Below are 20,823 nucleotides of genomic sequence, written 5' to 3' on the forward strand. Positions count from 1 at the left end.
GGGTTCCTGTACAAAAAGGCCCAGCACCTCTCCACCCAGCCCTGCAGCTGCTGGTCCCTGTGGCCCTGATAAACCTCTTTCTTTTAAAAAGACTTTCCGCCATAGAAGTTAAACTTTTTGTTTAACAGGTATAAAGTATACATAAAGAAGCAACCTACGGTCCTGGCTGGTGTGGCTCAATGGATTGAGTGGCCAGTTTGATTCCCTGTCAGGGCACACGCCTGGGTTGCTGGCCAGGTCCGCAGTAGGGGCCCCGTTGGTTCGCAGGCCAGCACTCAATCTACTGAGCCACACCAGCCAGGATGGGCTAAAGACAGATTTTTTTAAAAAAATGAATGATAGCCCTGGCTGGTGTAGCTCAGTGGATTGTGCGCGGGCTGTGAACCAAAGCATTGCAGGTTCGATTCCCAGTCAGGGCACATGCCTGGGTTGCAGGCCACGGCCCCCAGCAACCACACATTCATGTTTCTCTCTCTCTCTTTCTCTCTCCTTTCCCTCTCTAAAAATAAATAAATAAATAAATCTTTAAAAAAATGAAGGATGAATGATAAGCCATTTTATGAAAAGGAAATTATGTATGCTATTAGTCATGAAAAATAAAAAGGCCATCGCTGCCGCAGAGACCTTGACACACATTCTTCTGGCCACAGGCCCCTCTTGCGCAAGCACCCACACACGGCAGCGTGTCGTGTGAACCGCAGCTCTTGTCGTAACTTCAAGGAAAACCTTGTTTTCACAGAAGAGCTCACATTTTCCCAAGCTTCTTCATTTCTTGTGCAAGAACTCTTATGGGACTCAAGTAAACTGCATTTTATTTATTTTTTCTGAGAAAGTCCTTCCCTTCTTCCTGGAAGAATCCATTATTGGGATATAATCATGTTCAAGGGGAATAAACTCCGGCCGAGGAGATGGTTTCCATCTCCGACCGACAGTGAGAAGGCGCGTCCTGCTTCCTTCACTCTGGCTGCAGCCCAACTGCATGTCCCCGGGGCGACAGGCCGGTGTCCCCTCACGCGGCGTGCTCCCCACGGGAAGGCACGCTCTTCCGGGAGCCCCCTCCTTCACCTGTGCAGACGCGCCTGCCGTCCCCGCAGCCACGCGGACGCGAGTGGGCGTTCTGCCGCAGGGGACGTGCAACGCGCCAGTCCCTGGCCGACCCCACGGAGCCCCTGCGGACAGCAGGTCCTTCTCACAGCGCACGGCCCCAGTGCTCGCTGGCTCAGGGCTCGCACTCCCGGAGCCACCCGTCAGCCCGCCCGCTGCTGCAGCCACCTGGAGCGGACAAATATTTTCCTAACATGAGGGGTGTCCTAGCAACCAGATCTGTGGCCTGGATAGAGACCAGGCACGAGGATGCCGCCGCTGAGGGCGGGCAGCAGACACGCAGCACCCACGGCAGGACTATCAGGAAGGGTGCCTGGAGGGCTCAAAATGCATTATTATTTTTTTTAGGGCTCAGTTCTTGAGACACAAGAATGGAAGTTGCCCCCGACCCTAAGAGATGGCAGGCAGTCATTGAGATGAGAAAGGCCTTTCATTTCAAATCTGTCGGTTTCTTACAGAAGCTAGGCCACCTTGGACGAGGTCATGAACCTCCCGGAGCCTCCGTTTTCTCATCTGCAAAACGGGGGTGATGACCCTGCCTCAAAGCGTGACCGGCAGGGTGACATGGGACGGGACCCGCAGTGTGGCTGGCAGGGGAGGAACACATGCACTAACAGCTCTTGTCATCACTGGGGAAAACTGGGGGGTGATGGGCATCTGGACACAAGCACAGAGGTCTCCCAAATGGGGTGCACGTGCATATGTCAGGAATTTCTGTTTTTCTTCACTTAAAATATTTCACTGGTATATTTTTATCTCTTTTTGTTTCATAACTTACTTTATTGTTGTTCACTTACAGTTGTCTGTATTTTCTCCCCACCCTTCCTCCCACCCCCTCCAAACCCACCTCCCTCCCTTGCTTCCACCCTCCCCCTCGGTTTTGTCCGTGTGTCCTTTACGGTAGTTCCTGAAAAGCCTTCTCCCCACTGTCCCCCCCGCCCCCCCCCGCGCCCCAGCTATTGTCAGATTGTTCTTAATTTCAGTGTCTCTGGTTACATTTTGTTTGCTTTTTTCTCTTGTTGATTATGTTCCAGTTAAAGGTGAGATCATGTGGTATTTGTCCCTCACCACTGGCTTATTTCACGCAGCACAATGCTCTCCAGCTCCATCCACGCTGTCACAAAGGGTAGGAGCTCCTTCTTTCTCTCTGTTGCATAGAATTCCTCTCTGTTGTGTAAACGTACCACAGTTTGTTGATGCACTAAATTATTTTTTATCTTTAAGAAACCGACTGGGAGGCAGCATTCAGTCTCAGGATCAGCTGTCCGCCTGCTGGTGGTCTCCGTGGACGCTCGGGAGCGGTGCACGGGACGCTGGCACCAGCACGGGCCCGGCCAAGAGACATGTGGATGGCGTCGCTAACTTTTTATTTTTTATCCTCACTGGAGGACTTTTTCTTAATTGTTATTTTTTTTTCCTTTTAGGGGGAGAGACAGAAACAAAGATTGGTTGCCTCCCTCCCGTGCCTGAACTGGGGATCCAACTCACAACCTAGGTACGTGCCCTGACTGGGAATCGAACCTGCAACCTTTGGGACACACTACCACCAGCCGAGCCACACCGGCCAGAGCGCCACTGCTTACTGTTAACCAGACCTGCCCTCACGAAATGGAGCAGTGGCTTCAGATTCCTGCGGAAAAGCCACGAAGAGGAGAAGATGATGTTAACGACTAGCATGAGTCAACAAGGAAGGGACACAGTGACATGTCCCTACTGCTCACCCTGGCCCTGTGACAGTCACATCCACGAGGTAAGGACGATTGAGAATATATTTAGGCCAGACAAGAAGTCCACGGGAAGAACTGAAAATGGTCTAGAAGATGATTTGAAAGGAGGATGTTAATGAACTTCGGCCTTTATGATGACATTGTTTATGACAGTAGAGCACATCTGTGACTTAGAGAATACAGACGGATACATTGGTAGTACTGCTCAAAAACTGTTGGGCCTTCACTTAAAATATTGGTGCCAGGGGGCGTGAGTGTGCAGTGGGCATGTTGTAGAAGCGTCTCCTGTAACACACTTCCCGGCCTTTCTCACGACACTAGGGCCCCGGGGGCAACCGGACTGCATGCTGGGATACCCGGCCCAGTGGCTGGGGGCCCAAGGTTAAGAGACAGGGCCTTTGGCTGCCCCGGCTCCTGCTCAGCCCCAGGAATCCTGGGGGGACCCGTGTCTTACGCAGACCGCCAGAGCACCCCCCTGGAGCACCCCCGTGTCTCTTGTGAGGCGCCTCGAAGCGCATGGGTTTAAAACCCAGTCCTACAGGCAGATCCGGATGGGGCTGATCATAAGGATACAGCTGTTTGGGTGTGACCGAGTCATCTCTATAGAGAAGGGGAGAGGAGAGTTTTCTGAGAAATGGATCTCTTAAGAATCAGCCCAATACACTTTGTGTGTATCTCCAGTGGGCTTGGTTGTGAGAAGTCAGATACTTATGCTGCCTCATCCTCTCCAGCCTGATAAAACAGCACGTTGAATATATTTACAAACACTGTCCGTGCTCTCCGTCCGTGAGTATGTTCCCCCGAGGTGTGGTCAGCTTTTAGCACGGTGCTACCCACACAGCAAGTACTAATGCACATTTGCCCCGCGGATACACAGGCCACAGCTAAGCTACAAACCCCGTTCGTCAGTCCTTACACTGTCATCCCCTGAGGTCCCGCTCCCGTTTCTCCCACCAGCTGGTGTAAAACTTGGCCGCAGGGTTCCAGTTCCTGGCCCTGACCCTGCACCCCTCACTTCCTCTCAGCTGACTTCACCGCTTCCTTTGATGAGACCAAGGCCGTCCTACCCAAACTGTCTGAACACCAGATACCTCAGGGCCACATGATTCAGCAGAAACCCACCCCCTCAAGTTGTCCTTGACTTAACCCTCTGCACCAGGCCTACTCGTCAGGGAGGCAGGCTCTCACTGAAACGGCTCCTCCTCCTCCTCCTCCTCGCGCTCCTTTTCCCCCTGCCCAGCACTGTCTCACTAAACAGTCAACTGCTGAGCCAAAGCCTCTGCCTTTTCTGCTGCCTCCCGCGTGCTCTGGCCTCCGACACCCACGATCCTCTCTTCCACGCCCCTCCCTCCACGTCTTCACTGAAGTTGCCTCTTCAAGAGGCCCGTCCTGGCCACCTTTCCAAAAACGTCCACCCCTCTCCCTCACATTCATACCGCCTTTCCCTGCCCCCTTCATTCTGTTTACCAACGATCACTGCAATAAACGGCATTTACCTACTTATGTTGCTCATTGTCCGTCTTCCCACTCGAACACTAATATCATGGGGTCAGAAAACTTTGTCTTTTCGTTCTGCCTGTTGATGTATCTCTATCTACAGATCCCTCGACCTGTAGCCTAAACTGGCCTGGTGCACGGCGGGCACCCAGCTAGTATTTGCTGGATGGAAGGAGGGAATAGGTGGATGGGTGGGTCACTGCAACGGGCGTATGAACGGTATCACGGCTTCCTTTCCAACGCACTCTTCTCCTGAAACACTCCCCCCTGAACGACGAGTTCCGACGTCACCGCTCTCCGCCCCGACTGTCAATGGCTGTGCGCGACTTAGGGAAGACCAGCCGAGAGCCTTCGGGGTCTGTCCCCGATCTCCCTGTCCGGCCGCATCTCCCAGTGCAGCCTCTCTGCACACCCCCGAGCCAGTCACGTGGGAGGGCCACGCATTTATCTGGACCACGTTCAACCATTTCCAGACTTTGTGTTTCTGACATGCGCCCTTGCGCACATCCCCTCGCTCCTTGGGCCCTCTCCCGAAATCGACGTTTCCCCATCCTTCCGACTTCAGTGCTGCTCCCCGGGGCACCGCCCCACCTCCGACTGGGATGAAAGCCGTTTTCCCTTGAACTGAGTTCGCGTCTGCCCCCACGATGGGGCCACAACACACCCTGGAGAGGCCCGGCTAGCTCTGTGTCCTCTTCCCAGTCCCTCGCACACAGCAGGAGACCCACAGATACCTATCGAAGTGAACGGCGCAGTGGCGCTGGCTGTGCACCGTGATCCCAGAGAACTGTGCGAGACGCGCACTTTGACCCCTTGCGGGGGTGATATACCAGCACCGAAGGAGCGAGCGCCGGCGAGGCCGAAAAGAAACACAAAGCTGCAGCGTGAACAACGTGAAGTAAGAGCCTTTCATCACAAACCCGAAAGATGTGGGTATCTTCTGTCTCTCTGCTGGGACCTCTGGCACGGAGAGGTCACTTAATTTGGAGTTTGGTCCTCAGCTAAAAATAAACTGCTTTTATTTAAACCGAGGCTCCCCATGGTCGGTCAACCATTTTGCGGTTTTATTCAAGTCCTTGCGAGGCTCCCAGAACACCAGTCAGGGTGCGTCTGCGTGACATAAGCGTTCCTTTCACCGAGTAATTTTGGGTTAATTCAAGAAATTGTATCTTATCTGTGTGGGGGTGTCCCCTCCCCAGGCCCATCCCCGGGACACACAGGGCTAGCCTGTGGCCAGGCCCGGCACAGACGGGCCGGTGGGAGGGATAATAAGCACTTAGGGAAAGAACAGCCGTTCTCAGGAGATTGTCCCAAATCATTGTTTTCTTGTGGGGAGCTGGGAACCCATTGTTCCGAGAGGCTTTTACAGCCGGATCCTCGCCGGGACAGAAGAGTGAGTTTAAATGCTAGAACCACAGGCCACGCTTTCAGGCAGGGCCCTCTTGCCCTTTGCTGCCTTCGGAATAAACAGGCCCCCAGAGGCCCCTCTGCGGAGGTTGAAGGGCAAGGGCCCAACCCCCGGAACAGCTTCCCCTGGCTGGCTGACACTGTGTGCACCTGTCCCCGGGGACCCTGTCTGGGCCACCTGAGCTGCAGGGGTCCGCGTCCTCCTCGGCTGGCCGCTTGCTGTCTCACCCCTGCGGCTCAGGCCGCCGACCCGGCCCCGCTCAAGCTGCTCAGCCGACCAGCTCCGCCCTTGCGCTGCCCCTGCTGGTCGAGGACGGCAGTGAGGAGTGAGTTTCCATGCAGCTGGCGACGGTGCTACCCCTCGGGTCCCTCGGCATCACGGACACCAAGGCCAGAGTCTCTCCTGGTCGTCAGGACCGAGGTTCCTGTGGCGTGGACCCCTCAGAGCCCCACGTCCCCCTGCTCCCTCCACCCCACCCAGACATGCTTGCATTGCCTGTTGGCTGGGGAGCATCCCTTTGTGGGGTTTGTTTATTTTTTACTGGGTTTGTGTTAAGTTTTGAAGGTGGCATCCCTTCACCATGCAAACAGTGAGCTCTTTGAAGCAGGGGACTCCGCACGACTTACTCTGCAACATGCAGATCACGACCACGGAGGACCGTCTTTCAAGGAGACACAGGCTGCTGTGCCCTTTACGACAAGGGGGACGGTCCTGCTCGGGACGTGTTCCTGCCCAGCCATCCTGTGCCCTGGCCTCCTCACTCCCAGCTTCAGGGAGTGGCGCTGCTAGTGGGGCTGAATTTTAAGTATTTTCCCAAGAACTGGAAAGAGAAAATGCCTCCTCTTGAACAGAAAGGTAGGTGATGGGTACAGGAGGGCGGAGCTTCTACCTCAGCCCAGTGCTCCCCCGAGGACCCAGCCCTGACTGCACGGGCCATTGCCAGTATCCCTGTGGTTTGTCCTGATAAAACCTGCAGAAACTGTTACGATAAAAGAGCTTTACCTCTGACAGCGATTCCTTGTAAGAGGAGATTAAAGCAGGGATTACGGAAAGCCTCCCCTACGTACATAGTTTTCTTCCCACTCATTTAACAAGTACACTCAAGTTTTCCCTTAACTGCTGTGCACCTCAGTTCCAGGGGAAAGCCGAACCAGTCCGATTCCCATCTCTCGGCGATGGTGACGGTGACGGGGTATTTGTCACCGTGGGGAGCTGGGCCTCTGGACTCCCACCGATGCCAAGGTTCCCACCCCTGCAAAGAGCTTCCGAACTCTGGCTCGGAGGTGATCTTATTTGTAGTGTTGGCCAGATTAAAACAGGGACGGTGGTGCCTTAGAAACCCTGGAAGAAATTCTCCACCTGATTTCTCCAGGTGTGTGCATCCCTGATTCTGTGTAAAGGGTCTCGAAGAAAAAACGGCAGCCCACAAGTCAATGCGACGATAGTACAGAATGCGGATCGTGCGGCCTTTAGATTATTAAGAACTTGTTCTGATTATGAAACTGATGCTGGTCACCGGACTTGCCATTTTTCATATTGTTTATGACGAATGTCGTGCTAAATATCTTTGTTCAGGAAGCTCTGTGTGCGTATTTTTAACCGTGCTCTTGGGATAACCTCCTTCAAGGGGAGTTACTAGACCACAGGGTCCTGACGGAACCGCCAAACTTCTCTTCAGAGAGACGGCGTCTCCCCGCAGACCCCGGCGAGTGATGGGTCATGTCCATGCCTGGTTAGCTGGGTGAGAGGTGCGGGCCTCCGGCAGGGCCCGTGGGCTCGCTGGTCGCTGTCTGGTGATCGCACACGCGCTTCCCCAGCCTCAGAGGGACGCTGGGCTACGGCATGGGGACGGCCAAACTATTCCAGGCATGGAAATGGGTGCCCGGATTCTGTCCCCCAAAGTGTGTGATCGTAGTCTATCATGAATGATGGAAACTTTTCAGAAAGCTCCGCAGGGACTGGCTCGTTCGTTCATGAAACGAGCACGACGGGAACACCAGTGGGTGAGGAGAAGCTACGCGGGCGCCAGGGAGGCACAGCAGCACGTGCCTGCCCCTGTGCGCACAGCCCGCAGGGGGAGGGAGACCGGCGGCTGAAGAACAGGGCGGAGCCGGGGCAGAGCGCCGTTGGCAGTGCCCACCGGGGACTGACTGCCCGGGGAGGAGCTCCGGACCCTAGGGAGGCGGAGCGCTGGGGAAGGCTCGAGACCCGTGACTTTCAAGGGAGCCTTGGGGGACACAGCGAGTGGTAACACGGAGGAGAAAGCGCGTTTAGCGGAGCCCAGGGGGCGGGGCGAGCAGAGCGTGAAGACGTGAGGGCGCCCGCAGCGCTGGGGTCGGAGGGGAGCGGAGGGGGAGGGGGGAACAGCTGGCCCGCTGGTCAGCTCTTTCCAGGAGAGGCGCCGCGGCTTCCGAAGGAGGAGCAAACGCGGCTTTGAGATCGGGCAAGAGGTCAGAGGAGGCGCTGGCTGACGCACGGGGTTTGTTAGGAAAGGGGAGAAGGAAGGTTCCAGAGGGCAGGGAGTGCCTGGGAAGTTCTCAGAGTGTCTCCACGTGGGCCTCTCGGCCTCCAGCACCACCTCCCATGGCCAGGGACACGTTCCCGCACGGCAGCGGGGGCACTACGCGCCGGCGGGGTGGGGTGACGTGACGCGCCCAGGGAGACACGGATGCGCGAGGCGGCTCGCAGAGCTGCCGTGTTGCAGGAGTCAGGGCACCGCGCCCACGGGGACGGCGTGGCTGGGCGTGCGGTGGGGTGGGCGGCTGGGATGGGCAGGTCTGGTTTCTGACTTCTGCCGCCCTCTGCGTGACACTGAAAACGACAGGACGCTAACGGTCCTGGTCTCCTACCTACGTGTGATCTTTTATATCCTGTCGCTGTTATGAGAATATTTCGTAAAGATTTTATGTAGATATCTTGCACGAAGCTACGCATATATAGAAGCATATATTTAGTTAAACACAGTGTACACGTATATATGAAGAGCAAAAAAATTAAGGCCCTGAATTTGCACCATCATCCATTTTCCTTATATCAGAAATGGTTAAAATGACATATGTGGAAGCAGACTAAATCGAGGCCGCATCGCACCCGTTTTAACTCTACTCCTAAAATTTCAACCCGTGTGAGGACAGGCCGGGAGCTGGGGTGAGAAAAACCGAAGGGGAACCTTGCGCAGGGAAGGGCTGGGGCGCCAGCGCCGTCACGAGTGTGTGAGATCGAGGGCACGGGGTTGGCTCCAGGGGCCTGGAGCTTCACGGTTTTCTGTCCAGGGGAAGGGGCCACCTCGTCCGTCACGCCGATGCCAAAAGCTAACAGCACCAGGCAGCAGACACCTATCACAGTGATGCTGGCGATGCCCCAGAAAGCCAAGACACGGCTGGAATTGGCCACTCTGTTTTCAAGCAGGGCCACGGATTTATCGAGAGGCCAGGTGTCGCCCTCAGCACCATCAGGTGGTCAGCGCACAAGCAGGGGCTGGCCTCCAAGGCTTCGGGTGTCCTTGTCCTCACGGGACATTCCACGTGTCCCCCTGAGCTCTGACCTGGGCTAACGCTCTCTCACACGTCAGGGAAACAGGTGTGGAGGCCGCCCTGTCCCACGCCAGCGCACGTCCGCCCACGCGAGGTCGGCTCGGGCAGAGCTGACCGGCGGGCGTACCTGATGCCCTCACCTGATACCCGCACACACAGGCACCGGCCTGCACCTCAAGGAGGGCACGTTCCAGAATGTCACAGTTTCCCCGTGCACATCGCTACGCTGACGCAGGAGTTTCACAAAGCCCGCGGGGCACCCTGTCTACTGCTGCTCCCTCCGTCCTCACATCCGGACTGGAGGGAGCAGGGTCAGCCTCCGAAACAGCAGTGAGGCCCAGCGCACGGCTTTCGGTTTCTGACGCCCCCGCTGGAAGGGACCACAGACGTGGTTTGCGTCAGGGCCCGGGTGGCCAGGGCCCGGCAGAAGCCATCTGGTTGTCATGCCAGCGCCATCTCGCTCAGAGGCGCCAAGAACCCTAATGAGAGCAGGATGTCAGGAAAGCAGAAATTGATCAGGATGTCCCCCCTCCCCCGCCCCCCACGTGCGGTGTCCCACCACCGGTCGCCGCGCGGCTCTGGGTAAATGAAATCAATCAGCGCGGGTTCCTGGAAAAGGCACGCCACGGTTGTCTCCTGGACCCCGGCGGAAGATAAATGATTCCAGACCTTGGACCGGGGCCATTTTCCCACACAGGCCGCACAGCTCCGACACCCATATTGGGCCACAACCCTGAGCGCGCTCTGCTTGGGGGAGTTTCCAGCCGTGGCTTCCACCTCTGGCTCGAAGGGACAGCCTGCCCGTGCCCACGCGAAGCCACGTCCCCTCTCGCCGGCGTCAGCTGGAGGAGCGCGGCCCTCTCCTGCGAAAGGGGCTCCTTGCTGTCACCCGCAGAAGCCTAGCTTTCCAAACCGCTGCCTCAGTTCCGTGGAATGAGACGAGTCCCGGCCTAATAAACACACAGCCCCTGGCAGCCAACGCAAACCTCCTGGACTTAACACACGACAGCGGACAGCACAAGTCCGACTCTGTTTTACAACGAATGCCTTTGAAAAGGTCTTAAACATCCATAGCAGGGGCGTCGCGTACGGTAGCGCAGGCTCTGGGGACGGGTAAAAGGCTTTTTGAGAAAAATAAACTACAAGAAGTCCCGGAAGCAGCTCCCTTCTGAAACTATGTCAACACAGTAACGTTACTGGGGAAGCACGCAGACGTCTAGGTCACATCCATGGCCATTTACCTAAAACGGATCCGAGGGAATCCACATCCAGGGAATAGTGTTTACTGCCAGCCTCTTAAATCTCAGAGACGGGCACTTTCTCCTACATCTCCTTTGAGGAAAGACACTGATAATTGTGCCCAGAGTTAGAGAGAGAGAGAGAGAGAGAGAGAGAGGGAGAGATGCCTATACCAATCTCTATACTCTGAGAAGAACAATTCTGAAGTTACATGAAAGTAAAATAAATCTTTACTGCATCTGTCAAGTGGTTTTAAAGTGAACCACCAAAATGAGAGGCTTTAAATTCTGAATCCAGTTCTTGTTCAAAGACTGTCCCTCTAAATAGCCAATACACCACAGGGAAACTTTCTAGATCAATACCAGAACTCACACAGCCAATAGAAGGCACTGGGATCTTCCGCATGCCCCACCCTGCCCCGGGGACCTCTTTTGCTACGGAATACAAACTTACTTTGTGGAAAAAATGTCCTCAGGCTGTGCTGCGCCTTGGAAACAAAACCACCCTCTTCTTCATGCCGTTCTCCGCTGCCCTGAACGTCGCCCCTGACAGATGGCGCGTCCGCCGCGAGCGGTTCCCCTGCACTGTAGCTGCCAGCCACGGCTTCCTCCGCGCTTGCCCGCTGCCTGTGGGGCTGCAGCCTGATCAATGGTGAGCTGGTTTGAGGGTGGCTTTGGCCCCGCCTCCAGCCCGAAGAGAGAAAACGAAATGAAAACTCACAGCTGGGTTTGCTATAAAGCCTCTATTTTAAACCTGCCTCTGAAGCTAGGGCACACACGAGAGGGAGAAACTGCCAGGCTGCCACCAGCCAGGAGGGGCGCGCCTCCCCGAGGGTCCCCCCCGCCCCACGCCAGGGCCAAGGCTGGATGTTATATAACAAGTCCCGTTCTCAGTCAGCCTGAAACTTCACAGAATGGGAAGACGGGCTGGGAACCAGGCTCGGGTTTTTCCGTGCCTAACACGACCTAAAAGACGTCCATGCCCAAAACACTCTCTCTCTCTCTCTCTCTCACACACACACACACACACACACTCTTACAACACACACCCATGACTGAGTAACTTTTAACATGGCAACACTGAGAACTGATTTCAAGGAGAAAATGGGAAGGAGGAGCACATGCCAAAATAGCACCTGACAAAATCGTGCACTTGTCATTTTCTGTCCTGAAACACACACAAGTCCTCGCTCGTATCCAGACGACACTGTGCCTCCTCATATCCGGTTTGCTGGCACTTCAGCCTCCGGTGAACTTGGCGAATCGCGAGAACACACGGACGCATTTCAGGTTGTGGCCACAGAGCAGCCTGCTCTACCGAGCACAGCCGAACAGCTGAGCGCGTGGCAGTGCTCTGCTCTGTAGCCCGGCGGGACAGAGGGCGTAGCCTCGAACTTACCTGTTCTGCGTGGTCAACACAACCAAGCCGTATCAGGCAGAAGGACGGCGCGTTCAGAGCAGAGAGCAGGCCAGAACGTTCCTAAAACAAGGCGAGTGATTTGGAGACTGCGGCAGGAGCCACAGCCAGGAGATCTAGATTCAAATTTTGTTTCTTGGACAGCGTCCTTGAACCCAGAGGGCGTAAGATAAGCTCTGGAGACCTCCCAGGTGATCTCCAGATTAGACCCAGGTGATAAAGTACCGTGTTGTCATTAGTCAACGTTTGCATTGTTCTTTGCAACTGGAGAGAATATGAAAGACGTATAAATATTTAATCTGGCAACGGATGGCCCCCGGCTCAGCACCACGGGCGCTGATAAGGAGAGCTGAAGATGAAAGGGTTCTGGGAACGGCGGGCGGGCGGGCGTGAAGTGCAGGCGGAGGGTAACTCTGATTGTGGCGTGGAACGTGCCGTGGGAAGAAATGCGGGGAGCCCAGGGCAGACTGGGCGGGGAAGGGAGGGTTGGACACCTCAGCTCTGCTTCCACCGTAGAATCCTGCAGCTGTCACCTGCCATCAGTCTGTGAGCCCAGCGGGGGCGGGGACAGACACAATTGTCACTTGTCAAGTGAGTGAGTGAGTGAGTGAATGAGACCTTGAACCGGACGAGCGCCGCCGTAAAGGAAGGAGTGTAGGTCATTGTGAGAAGCTCCAGCCTCAACTTGGAAAATCAGATACTTCAAGGTGGAGGCGACCCGTGCGACCTTCCTGTCTCCTCGGATGTGAGGCTGGGATTGGTGGGGAAAGAGGTTTTCTGGGTCACTGAGAAGAGAGGAGATTTTGTTCAGGAACCCCTGAGCTGATCCAGTTTCGACGCTCACCCCAGCGCCTCCCTCCCCTGCTTCCTCCCTGGAGAATGTCCTCCTGCTGCCAAGGAGGGTGACTCAAGCGACAGGAAGTCTGTGAGCATCCGTGAATAGAAGTGCGGGGATGGCAGGGCAGAGCCCCGCTGGCTGTGGCCGGCCGGGCGTCAGAGTTCCAGACGCAGCGGGACCCTGCTCCGTGGCCGAGGAGGGGCCGCGGGCCTGGACCCCCTCCCCCGCCCGCGCCGCCCTGCTCCCAGTGCACGCCTGTGCTCTTGGTTAAATAAATACACCGGAAAGGTGACCTAGTTTCTCGGCGGCTGCAGGTGTGTGGTCCCTCCCTTCCGCGTGGAGGAGCCTGCCCAGTGGGGGGAAGAGCCTGCACCACCGGGAGCGTCTCGTCTAAAAACGCTGTTCCCTCCCATCGGGCGCGAGCATCCCGCTGGAGCCTGGGAGGCTGCGTGCTTTGCACCCCAGGGCGGCCGATTTACAGGGGCTCAGCCATCATGGCCTGAAACAGAAGGCGCGAACAGCGGGGCGCCGGGAGCGCGGCTGGGGTTCCAGAGGGAAAAAGCGCATCTAGGTCGGGGGGTAGGGTGGGCGATCAAGAAAACGTGCCCGCGGAGGGGCGGCACTCCAGTTTGGGCGCGATTTGCACAGGCAGGGCGGGAGGAGGACCCTGGGAAGAGGCCCTTCCTAGAGGCAAGGACAGACTCGGGGACACAGGGACAGGAGGGGGTGGGCACGTGAACCAGGGGGCCGTCCGCTCTGCTGAGGCTCAGGGAACGTGGGAGGGGAACCTCGGGGACGGGGTGGGGGGTCACACCGTGGTATGGCCTTGAATGCTGGGGTGGGGCTGTGGGGAGTCAGTAGTAAGTTCGACCAGCCGTCGGGAGCCCTCGGGCGGTTTGGGCACAGGAGTGACCCTGTGCCTGAGCAGGGAGATGCGGCAGCCGCGTTCAGGATGGATCAGGAAGGGCAGAGCAGCCAGACGACCCACCCAGGAGGCCGCTGCAGTGGTGGGAGCAGGGGAGGCCCGCGGGGAGGAAAGGGGTCTGGAGAGGAGGGGGTGCCAGCAGCAACTGCGCAGCTGCGGGAGGCAGGGGGCTGGAGCTGAAGAAAGTCCCACCTGGGGGCATTTTCCTGGAGGTGTTTGCTGACAGATGCACAACATACGCAAGTTTCCACGACGACATTATTTGTGATAGCGAAACACGGCTAACTACAGTCGTGCCACCAGCGGGGAATTTACGCATAAATGATGGCACCGCTGACCAGTGAGAGGCTGTGCCGCCCTTTGCAATGCACACACGGCTACGAGGGCGCTGTCGGACGGCCCTGGGGACAGGCGCCCACCCGCTGGGGGCTGAGGACTGTGTGTAGGCGACATGCTGTGGACAGGGAGTGGCTTTACGGCAAAGAAAGGAAGATACCGAGGAGGGGACTGAGTGCGGTGGGGAGTTCTGATGGGCACCTGTCCTCTCCTTCAGGACCGGGACAACTGAGGGCCATGCAGGGTGCGACCCACCCAAGTGTGTGGAAGGTCTGCCCAAGGTCACCCCCAGCTCCAGGGTGCCAGAGAGCTGCCTCACTCACCCCGCCCATTTTCATGGTCAAAGGCCCAACAGCCGTGTCCCTGGGCAAATCAGGCCCGGGAGAGGGACGCCATCCTCGTTGGGGACAAAAATGTGTTTAAGGACGGTAGCAGATGGCAGAGCAACCAGCGGGGCATCTGAAGCTCCGTGTTCACCAGACCCTGGGCATGGCCGGTCAGGGAAGCAGCGCAAGCAACATCCAAGTTCAGGTGCAAGTTCTCGAACCAAGAGCAGCAATGAAGACTAGGACCAATGTCCTGGTCCTCAGTCCTACACTCCTTAGCTAGAGACGGATAGTCAGTCAGCTGTCCCTTCCTTTGGAGCCACAGACTGTCTCTCTGGTGACCACAGACAAAAAGTCGAGGCTGGCCTCACGGGACGAGTGAGGAGCCTCAACAGCAAGCCCTGGGCACCGCAGGGAGGGTCCTAGAGACGACGGGTAACGGCTCCTCGGCGATTCTGTTTTACTTTTTGCAGAGCATGAGGCCCGTCAGCTCTGCAGAGAGGGGACCAGCCGAGCACACCGGCACACACCGGCAGAGGAGCGCCGTGCACCGGACGCGAGGGTGTGCCGGCGGCCCGCCCCGTGCGCAGAGTCTGTGCCAGGGCGGGTGAGGAGCGGGGTCACGCGGCCGGTGGGGCCGCGTGGCTTCGTGGAGAAGAGCACGTTCTCTCTCTCACGCAGTGCGAAGGCGACTTCACATCCCGAGCGGCTGGGTTCTGACCTTGACTGTGCCCGCGCAAGCCGCACGCACCGGGGCCGGTTACTGACAATCCCTCGCCGCTCGATGGGTAATCGATCACATTGTGAAAATTAGGTGGGTCAGTTTATGCAAAATGCCGGGACGAGTCGGCACAAGCTATTTATCATTCCACAGTTAGAATTTTAAACTACCGGCGATTGCGACTGAACTTTTGATCCAACGAATCACAGTCCAACGAGTAATCCTCTGCGCGAACAGCTGACCGCGGTACTATCTGTAATTTACTCTAAAACTCGCGTGCATGTACGACGCGGCGGTACGGGTGTGGCACTCAGGCTGAGCTGTAAGCCGCGTGCCGCCCACACCTGAGCATTCGCCATCTGAGCCAGCTTGGCTGGGGTTCCAGACAGGGAGTCAAGACATCCGTCCCTCCCGGCCCTCTCCAGTGGCTGATGTCCCGGGCAGGGCGGTAGAACAGGCGCATCAGTGAGCGACTATACGAACTCAGAGACGAAAAAATTAATTGAGTCGAGTTCAGTTCACATAGTTGCTGCAGGTGACAGATGGTCACCCCGGCATGCCCACGGGTACTTGGAGCGTGTCTGCTGGTCTCCTACGCCATTTCAAGCAGGACGTAAGTGCCACCTTCTCCTGTGAGTTTCTCTCACTTGCAGCAATGAAAATGTCACCCATGCGCCCGGAGCACCAGCGAGCGGAGACAGGTGCTGAGCTGCAGGGGCCCCGCGGGCAGGTCCGGGGGGTGCGGGTGCGCACAGCGGGGGGTGGGAGACCTCCCACCGTCTCCACTGTCCCCGAACTCACGTTTGAGTGTCAGGATCTCAGACACTGTGCGTGCCTCCACCACGATTTCAGCAGCGAGCATTCCGGGTGAACTCGGAAACCAGACAAACCCGTGTTCCCGCTGTGCACTGAGAGGGAGCCCTCCACCAGCCCCTTTCCCAGTGTTTAACACTCCTACAGAAGTGTAACAGTCCATGGTATCCTTTCTGCTGCATTTAACCCCCTTTCTTCTTCTGGGGAAAAAAAGCGTGCCTTTCATTACAAAGTTATAAATGTTCACTCTGCTTTCAGCAGGTGAAGCTGTGTGAAGCCATCACGTGGTTGGATCGAGGCAACCCTCCCCTCTCTCTCTCTGATGCCTTCAAACTATGAAGCAAATTAAGGCTCCGCCTCTTGCATGACCGACCCTGGTTGTTTTCAACTCCCTTCACCCAAACAGATGACCTAAGAAGTGTGACGTGTCCGCCACCGAGGGCCCCGAATATGACCGGGGCCGTGAGGACAGCCCTCAGTGGGACTCAAACAGCAAGAACTGGAGTCCTTGTCAGGTGCGGTTTGAAAACGTCAGCACTCCCTTCTCCGCGTGGCCGCTCCCCTGTGCGCTAGAGAACATCGCTACTTCGCTATTTTTTAAATCCCCCAATTTATAAACTTCTGGGTTACATTACCTGAGAGAGAGGGAGGGAGAGAGGGAGGGAAATGGGGTGTGCGGGGGGGTGTCTTGTCGGCGAGCCAACCGTGCCTCGGGAAGGCACACTCAAAACAGAGAACACAGGGTCACGTGGTGCACGAATAACTGTGTTTAATCTGGCGCTCCTCCGGAGAGCTGGCTTGTGGCTCTGTTGCCAGGGAACGGAGCCTCCGCTGGCTCGCGGGGCGGGGACGGTATGTGAAGTCCTGGCATCCAGGAGCCACAGACTGAACGCGTCGGCACGGAGGCAGCAGCGCAGACGACCTGCTGGGGGGGCGGGGGGCGCCCATGTCACGCGTCGAGTTCCTTGCCGCCTGACGAGCCCGGGTTCGCCCCCTGGAAGCCGGCCCGTCGAGGCCTTGGGCCTGTCTGTCCTCCCTCTGCGCCGGTACTTTGCTCTCGGCCCTGCTGTCTGCTCGCTCACCGTGGACCCGTGCAGATCGGATCGACGCTGGCTGCAGTGTCTGGACGGTGTTCTCTGGATTTCTGGGCTGAGACGCGCTGCTGCTTTGATTACGACGCTAATGGCCGTGCACAGGGAAGCTGCTGTCTGGGGCAACAAAGGCCCTGGGCCCCAGGTGGGAGGGCTGGGCTCTCTCTGAACCCAGACAGCAGGTTGCTTCCGCTGCCTGGAAGAGCAGGCCACCCACCGCCGCTGCCTACCCCAGTTCGTATGTGGCCTCGAGTTTGGACTTTTATTTGGGGTAACCAGACACAAGTTGGCTCATGCAATGAAATTCCTTTAAAAAATGCAGTGTCTCTTTTAAAGTCCATTGGACATTTTCAGGAAAAAAAAAAAGACCTAAAGTAGACTTTGAAAGTACAAGGGACACTGTTCATTCACAACCGGGCAAACCAAAGCCAGGCTCCTCGTTTCCCTCTTCCTGTCTCCCTGCTTCCTGAGCTCTGGGTGGCTTGAGGGAAACCAGCTCTGAAACCAAATTTGGACGCAGACTTATCTGAAACGCTCAGGAATCCTAGGCTCCTGAACTTGCTTCTCATCTTGCAGTGAAACGTGGGTGGCCCTGAGCTTTCCTGGCACCGTAAGCCATCTGCTAACGTACTTGACTTTGAAAATCGGGAATCACGCTTATCAACGCCGGCAAGCGGCCCTGGCCGCAGCCCTGGCCCACGCTGCTCGCCCAGCACGCGCCCCGCAATCCGAACACAGGACGGTCAGCACGCAGTGACAACTGCCCGGGCCTGCCCCAGCCTTCGAGGACTTTGGGACGTATTAGAAACCTCCGCATTTAATAAATCCCAGATTTTACTTTCCGGCACCACACTCTCTCTCTCTCACACACACACACACACACACACACACACACACGCACGTGCACACACACACGTGCACACACACGCCCTTCCTTCTCCTGCTGTGGTGGCTGAGACCCAACATTCACACCCTGCGTGTGTTTTCAAACTGGGAGGATCTTTAAAACACGACACCTATTTTAAGTTTCAAGGGGGCCTTTCCTGTCAAGAGATTCGGATGCTTCTGACCCCCTACAGCGCATGACCTCCTACAAAACCCATCAGGACCCAGGCTGGTTTCCGGGGCAACGAAACCTTGTTTACATCCTCTGAAAGCATCAGAGATTCTCACCGTAGTTTTTTTGCCTTAAGACACACAAACCAGCGCTGCCTGGGAAGAATGTGGTTGGAGAGCAACAAAATGCTCCGTCCAGCTGAGAAGTGGGTGTACCAAAGAACTCAGGGACAGAACAAGTATTCTGGAGAAGAGGGGGAGAGGGGGGTTTGGGGGAGGCCCTGCAGCTGAGCTTGCCCGTCTCTGATGGGTGCAGTCTTCTTGCTCTGGAAGGACTCTTCCTTAAAAAGACCACATCCTTGCTCCCACCCAGGTGCCTGCTGTGCAGGAGTCACGCTTCTGTCTAGAAGCTCAGCCTTTGTCCGTCCTGGCCCATCTTAGCCCCACGGGGCTAGTACCAGCTTTACGTCTACAGAACCCAACAAGACCCGTACAGGTTCATCGTCCATTGCCACCCTCAGCCAGCTCTCACACAGTGTCCTCCGGGTGACCTCTGAGCACTGGCTCTGGAAGATGCCACGACCTGTCTTTGTGCCACACCCGAGGGCGGCCTGTCCCACGGACCCTGGCACCGTCCGAGTTGGCAGCCACGATGCTTGGACACAGCGATGCTATTCTGGGGAGGTCAGTTTTGCGCTTCGTGGGGTAGATACGATTAAAATGCTGCGGGAACAGGAGGCCGCAAGAGATAGGGAAGTCTCACGTGCTCGGTGTCCTCGAAGGAGGACGGGCCACCGTTTCCCTAAAGGACTCGAGTGTCATCCATCCCCACATCCTAGGCCGAACAGGTTGCTTCTTGGGATGAAGACTATGGCTGACAATGTGGCCAGTGGACACCCCTCATAGCCCACAGGACACAGGATGGAAGAGACACCTCCCGTCACCCCAGCTCGTTGCTTTTGGTGACATATGCCACCTGGGTGGCACTGACGGCGCACTGGGGTGGGAGTGGGCACACCGGGGCCCTCCCCACCCTCCTCACTCCAGAGCCTCCCGCGTCCTGCCTCCACGGCTCAGCCCGTTCCTGCCGAATGCGCCGCTTGTCAGGCCGAGCAACTCGGAGACGGGGCCACTTATTTTCTGGGTAAGAGCCCGACAGGACTGCTGAGGGGACAGCACGATGTCCGTGAGGGGCAGCAGGCCGCAGGGCCACCACGTCCGGGGGAAATGCGTCCCTTGGGGCTTCTCCGCTCCCCCCCGCCGTGCTGGGTTGCTGGGCTGTCATCGGTGGCTTTCCAGAACAGGAAGGTTCAGGGAACCTCCTGGAGAGTAAGCACGTGCTGGGAAGGACGCCACAGCGCCGCGAGTGAGCAACGCCGTCGGGAAAAGTATCCTCAAAACTAAATGTATCTTTGATTTTTTTAAACGCAGCTTCACCGGAAAATCACCAGCCTGGGAATCGCGCCGGCACCTGAGACACAGCAGGCATGCCTCTGCCCCCCGGGGAGCCGCTGGCCCAGCGGGGCCTTCCAGAGAGACGGGCGAGAGAGAGAGACGTGTACCGAGCGGACGGCATCGCCCACCTGTGCACACATGCACCTCACTCCACCCCCCCACCTTTCTGATGGGGACACCGAAGCGCGGTTCCAGGGGGGTCGCAGGTCACACGGAAGTCGCCGTGTCTGGGCTCAAGTCTGCGTCGCCCCCCTGCGTCCCTAACGCCAGCCCTGTGACAGTCCCTGCACAGTGACGCCCGGTTGTGACTCGCAGCGACCTGTGTGTGCTCTCTGCTCAGCACGACGGGGCGAGAGGTGCCGCACACGCCCCAGCGCCGCGGGGCTTGTGGGTGAGCTCAAGCAGCACCGTCGTGGCGCGCGGCCTCGTCTTTCCTGGCGCGGTCCTCCGCGAGGAGCGCAGAGCGGTTGCCGGGCTCCCGCAGCCCGGCATTGAGATTTGGATATTAAAGGGACAGAGGACGTGGTGGGGTAAATACGCACGCGGTCGCCTCCTTCTGGGCTTGGCTGTGCTGAGCAGCAGTGAAAACCTCCGGGTCCCCGTGAGACGGTCCCTTTACAATGAAAACCTCTCGGCGAACCAGGCCCTTGGGCGACCCCGATGATGCCAGCACTGGAGAAACACAGAGTGTGTCCCTGCTCTAACTTTCAAAACAGAACGCGCCCGTTAGATGCGGAGTGCTGTGCAGGTGCTAGGGGCTGAATCTGAAAACGGTGAAAAGAAACATGTAAATCACTTTCCACGGACGGGGCAGGTGCTCCCCCAGAGCCACACGGCAGTTCCCGGCCGTGCCTGCGGGGCAGGGACACGGGGGCAGGTCCAGCCTGAAAACAGAGGGTCCCCCGGTTCCGGACTGAAGGGCTGATGGGCAGAGAGCCCACTTTTAAATCATGTGTCTGCGGCAGGCACCTCATCCAAAAGTTACGGCCAGACCTCATCCCTGCGTTCATTTTTTCCTGCTCGGTAAGTTTCACCTCCCCTCCATTTGCTCGCTTCTTTGGTTTAATGTCCGTCTGTCCTTCGAATAGAGGCTCCACGAGGCAGAGCTCTTCCCTCGGTTTTGTGGGCTCATTCACCTTCGGCGGCCAGAGCTGCGTCTCGTACTTTCCAGGCTCCTAAGTGCGCAGCGAACGAACAAATGACGGGATGGACCTCACGCACGAGGACCCCGGGATGGACACACTTAATGGCCGCAGGCGTTTAAAAAGGGAAAGGGGGAGAGTTTCCTCCGGGCCGTGACACATGCCCATCTGAAACTCAGGGACGAAACCTGTGATG

At 57.1% G+C, this 20,823-nt stretch overlaps 1 protein-coding gene across 4 annotated transcripts in view; it reads right to left on the reverse strand.

Annotated features, from left to right (window-relative positions):
• The window catches only part of STARD13 (StAR related lipid transfer domain containing 13), a 190,654-nt gene that overhangs the window by 69,394 nt on the left and 100,437 nt on the right, over window positions 1–20,823 (reverse strand). Inside the window, exon 1 of one of the 4 annotated variants that reach the window (XM_045838939.1) lies at window positions 10,962–11,133. The exons of the other annotated variants lie outside the window; for them this stretch is intronic. The gene's annotated coding sequence lies outside the window, so the exon portion shown is untranslated. Of the gene's footprint in view, window positions 1–10,961; window positions 11,134–20,823 lie in introns of those variants that run through there. 4 annotated transcript variants of the gene reach the window in all.

Source organism: Phyllostomus hastatus, unplaced genomic scaffold (genome assembly GCF_019186645.2).
Source record: "Phyllostomus hastatus isolate PE091 unplaced genomic scaffold, TTU_PhHast_1.1 phas_contig_29, whole genome shotgun sequence".
NCBI lineage: Eukaryota > Metazoa > Chordata > Mammalia > Chiroptera > Phyllostomidae > Phyllostomus > Phyllostomus hastatus.